The following is a 5526-nucleotide window of genomic DNA, read 5'->3' on the forward strand; positions in this document are numbered from 1 at the left end:
GTATTGTTTGATGTTTTGGAGGGGTCCCTGTCCGTCCTTATATAGTCTGGGGGAATAGGGTTACATGGAAGTTCTAGCCGAGTTCTGTTAGGATTCTAGTCCGAGAGGTTCGGCTAGTTCCCGAGACCGTCGACTAGTTCTACTCCTATTCGGGTAGATACAAAAGAGGTAGGGCATGACCATGTACTACTCCCTACTCTAGAATATTCCGTCCTGATGAGCAGTCCTGCTGCCCCAGTTCTGACACAAGGGGCAAAGGAGTGGTTCCGTGGAAATTTGGCTTCAGAGATTACATCGATACATATAGAAGCTGGGATAGAAGGAAGAACAAGGAGAGACTACACTTGCGAAGGCTAGAGGAACAACTCCTCTCACAAGATGAAAGAATGGCAGTTGAGGTTAAATGCCAGTGGCCTTAGCAATGAGCCAGCAGCAACAACAGCAAGCGGCACCTGCAGACGCTAATGTCGACGCGGCCGGCCTATCTCAACGTAAAAGCAGCTGCGCCTCCACAGGCCTCCCTGCCGATATGGGAATCGCCGTTATTGATATGACGGCCGAGCAGCACTATCCAGTGGATGAGATCACCCAGCGGACATCTTGTGTGCTTCAAACTTGCAGTAAGAACTTAAGGTTCACGGTAGCGTACTGTTGGCGCTCCTTAAGTATCCATTTTATCCCCTATTTAACTTTGCTAATGGCATGAATTTAATATCAAAATCACTAACCATCCTAACCTCGGCCAAATTATTGGTCGTTTTCACGTTTGCACATATATTTTGGAGGTACTTCGTTTTTGCAGGTTTTTGACCAATTTTGGAGCATGAAATGACGAGGCCCGCGATGACACGAAGAAAGACGAAGGCCAAAGCCCGAACAAAGGACCGAAGGCCATGATGATTAGAGGCCCGTTCGTGCACATCCACCCTCCAATGAAGCCCAAAGGACAAAGCCCACAAGATAAGATCAAGATACTTCGGGGCTAAGCAAAGCAAAGAGAGATTTAAGGAAGGATTTTCCATCCTATCTTTTTCCTCGAAGAAATCTCGAAGATAACGACGTCTAATGGGGTGCAATCGTGAAAGGCATAAACTCTAGAAGACACCAGGAGACTTGGGGAGAAAGGAGGACACGAGGCAGCGAAGAAATGGGCCAGGCCGGCCGGCCTGGGTCCATTGGGCCGGCCGGCCTAGCCCCTTTTTGAGGCGGTTCGGCCTCCCCTTTGACCTAGGGTTCCCTGAGTCTATTTAAAGACCCCACCCCAAGGTTCACGGAGAGATCAATTCATAAGACGACGCCAAGGAGCAGAGAAGATAGAGGGACACCTCTCGGAGAGCCGAGGGTCGTGCTAGTTGTCTAGGGGCTTCCGTAGCAGATGTGGGAACCTTGCAAGGAAGACCACATCAGAGTTCTGGAGCTAGGATCATCAAGATCAAGGTAGGGCCCCGGTTGTGATCTTGTGATGTACAATCATTCATGGTGAAGTTATTTGTGATTCCGAATGTTTAGCGACCATGTTCTCTCTTTCGATTTCGTTCTTTTCTTTGGGTTTGCTTCATCCTAGATCTATTATCGAGATAGATTGCTTAGCATGATCTTGTAGTCATGGTGGCTAGAGGTTCATGGCGGAACTACCAAAGGGGGTTCGACTTGCTTCAGGGTACTTTCGTCCAAAGGGGCGGTGTTGTGACAGGGCGTTGCCACTGAGTAGGTGGGGTATCGAGGGATCAGATTGGAGATTTTGAATTTAAAGATGCTTTTCATTGAGATTCACATCTATCTTACTTCACTACATCTAGCTGGAACTACAACATATGCATGATCTAGGTGATCTAGATTGGTTATCTCTAACTTTCTCTTGCTAACTTCGGTGTTTGTCAGTTTTAGTAGATTAGATTCGTTTTTCACCATCTCAACACAAAGGAATCTCTATGCTAGTAGATTGTTTCTTGTATCTTTGGTTCTGTGGATTGATAAACCTTGGGGGAATACTCTAAGGGAAAAGCTACACGAACCGTGCGCTTGCGGTATACAAATCGGGGGCGCTAAGGAGCGTCAACAAGCTTTTCTGGCGCCGTTGCCGGGGAACCATCGATTTAAGATCCAATCTTACTTGCATTCGTAAATATTTCTTTTTCTTGATTTTTCTTTTTGACCTGTTTAGATCTCTTATTTTTCTGAGCTAACTAAAAAAACGGATCTATTCCACGAAAATCAATCTAATCTATAGTTTGCTTTATTTTGCTTTATTTTTCTTTTATATTTTAGATCTTGTATATTCATCTTTTAGATCTGGTATATATTTTTCTTTTTCACTAACCCCTAACAGGAGATGGACGGGAGCCTGTCCAACAAACCCGAAAATTTTGTGGATGATCCAGAAAAAATTTATAGGCAAAGGAGACGAGAAGCACGATCAAGGAAGCCGGAACTAGTAGATCCAAAAGTCGAAGCCGACGGTTCATCGTCTTCACCTCAAGAAACTCCACCGACAAGTCCAAAGGAGGTGCCACTTCACCAAGGGATGGCGCTACCAGAGCAGGAGCATACGATCGGAGAGCTATGCACTCCAGACATTCGGGACTTGCTGATCCAAAATCTCGACAACATCGGAGTTCCATTCGAGATCAAGACTTCAATCATAAGGATGGTGCAAAGCTCGCCCTTCACTGGAAAAGAAGACGCTAATCTACATCTTCAAGCATTCCTCCAACTACGCCGCACCTTCGACATGCAAGGGATGACTCAAGATCAAATAAGAGCGAGGCTCTTTCCGTTCTCTCTACTTGGGAGAGCGTTGCAATGGTTTCATTCTCTACCACCGCGCACGGTGAAAAATTGGGAGTCCTTGATGAAAGAGTTCATGACGGAGTTCTACTCGCCGGGCAAGACCCAGATTCTGCGCAAGATTGCAACATTCGTGCAAGCCCCGACGGAGACTATTGCGGAAGCCTATGAGCGCTTCAACGACTACATCCACGCCATACCTCATCACAAGTTCTCAAGGGAGGATGTGGCCCAGAAGTTCTATGAAGGCCTCACTACTGCATCAAGGGGGATCATTGACGCATCGGCCGGAGGTTGGAGAAGATGGAAGTGAAAAAGAGAGAAGCCCAAGCTATTGATTTGAAGGCGGCCGAAGCAAGGTCTACATGTGAAGAATGTGGAGAGTACGGCTATGTCCAAAAGAATTGCCCGGAGGAAGCCAAGATGCTCGACTACATGAAGAAGGGAGAATGGATTCCGCCACCCAACTTCCGCTACGGGCAAGGTAGACCCCAATTTAATGCAAGCTCTTCCATTCAAAACTCGGTGCCTCTTCGTATACAATTGAAGGAGTTCATGGAGGAGCAAGGCAAGATCAACAAGGACACCGTCACCAAGTTCAAGGCTATGGACAAGATCTTGGAGAACATTGATGGCAAGGTGACGGAGGTCGGGAGCTCTAACCTTCAAGTACTCAACATGATGAAGATGCTAGAGATGCAAGTAGCCCAGCTCGCCGGACGCCTATCTAGCAACGAAGGAAAATTGCCCGGGCAACCTCAATGTCCGGAGACGGCTAAGGCAATTCAAACTCGCTCGGGAAAGGAGACCGAAGAACCCGAACATGCAACTGGAGCAAGGAAGCCTAAGCCAAGAGTTGAAGTGGAGACCATCATCAAGGAGAAGGCACCTACTCCTATGCCAGAGATAGTCACCGAAGAGCCGGAGTTTGAGCTAGATGATATGGACACCAAGATTCTACTGCCAAGGCTACGATACCACAAAGGTAAACATGAAGATGAGCAATTCAACAAATTTGTTGACATGGTACGCAGGTTGAGCATCAATATGCCGCTCTTGGACGCTTTACAAGTTCCGACGTATTCTCGCTACTTCAAAGACATCATGGGAAACAAGCACGAGATACCGCCAAGCACTATCAAGCTAACCGAGGAATGTAGCGCGGCAATCGCTAATGAAGCTCCTGAAAAGAAGAGGGACCCCGGATGTCCTACCATCCCGTGTTCCATTGGATCTCTTATTTTCGAAAGAGCACTTTGTGATCTCGGTGCAAGTGTGAGCGTCATGCCAAAGAATGTGTTCGAGAAGCTCCGCTTACCAAAGCATGAGGGGAATGTTGGCGCTCCTTAAGTATCCATTTTATCCCCTGTTTAACTTTGATAATGGCATGAATTTAATATCAAAATCACTAACCATCCTAACCTCGGACCAATTATTGGTCGTTTTCGCGTTTGCACATATATTTTGGAGGTACTTCATTTTTGCAGGTTTTTGACCAATTTTGGAGCATGAAATTACGAGGCCCACGATCACGCGATAACACGAAGAAAGACGAAGGCCAAAGCCCGAACAAAGGACCAAAGGCCATGATGATTAGAGGCCCGTTCGTGCACATCCACCCTCCAATGAAGCCCAAAGGACAAAGCCCACAAGATAAGATCAAGATACTTCGGGGCTAAGCAAAGCAAAGAGAGATTTAAGGAAGGATTTTCCAACCTATCCTTTTCCTCGAAGAAATCTCGAAGATAACGACGTCTAATGGGTTGCAATCGTGAAAGGCATAAACTCTAGAAGACTCCAGGAGACTTGGGGAGAAAGGAGGACACGAGGCGGCGAAGAAATGGGCCAGGCCGGCCGGCCTGGGTCCATTGGACCGGCCGGCCCAGCCCCTTTTTGAGGCGGTTCGGCCTCCCCTTTGACCTAGGGTTCCCTGAGTCTATTTAAAGACCCCACCCCAAGGTTCACGGAGAGATCAATTCATAAGACGATGCCAAGGAGCAGAGAAGATAGAGGGACACCTCTCGGAGAGCCGAGGGTCGTGCTTGTTGTCTAGGGGCTTCCCTAGCCGACGTGGGAACCTTGCAAGGAAGACCACGTCGGAGTTCTGGAGCTAGGATCATCAAGATCAAGGTAGGGCCCCGGTTGTGATCTTGTGATGTACAATGATTCATGGTGAAGTTATTTGTGATTCCGAATGTTTAGCGACCATGTTCTCTCTTTCGATTTCGTTCTTTTCTTTGGGTTTGCTTCATCCTAGATCTATTATAGAGATAGATCGCTTAGCATGATCTTGTAGTCATGGTGGCTAGAGGTTCATGGCGGAACTACCAAAGGGGGTTCGACTTGCTTCAGAGTACTTTCATCCAAAGGGACGGCGTCATGACAGGGCATTGCCACTGAATAGGTGGGGTATCGAGGGATCGGATTGGAGATTTTGAGTTTAAAGATGCTTTTCATTGAGATTCACATCTATCTTACTTCCCTACATCTAGCTGGAACTACAACATATGCATGATCTAGGTGATCTAGATTGGTTATCTCTAACTTTCTCTTGCTACCTTCGTTGTTTGTCATTTTTAGTAGATTAGATTCGTTTTTCACCATCTCAACACAAAGGAATCTCTATGCTAGTAGATAGTTTCTTGTATCTTTAGTTCCGTGGATTGATAAACCTTGGGAGAATACTCTAAGGGAAAAGCTACACGAACCGTGTGCTTGTGGTATACAAATCAGGGGCGC

This window comes from Panicum virgatum, chromosome 8K (genome assembly GCF_016808335.1).
Source record: "Panicum virgatum strain AP13 chromosome 8K, P.virgatum_v5, whole genome shotgun sequence".
NCBI classification, from domain to species: Eukaryota; Viridiplantae; Streptophyta; class Magnoliopsida; order Poales; family Poaceae; genus Panicum; species Panicum virgatum.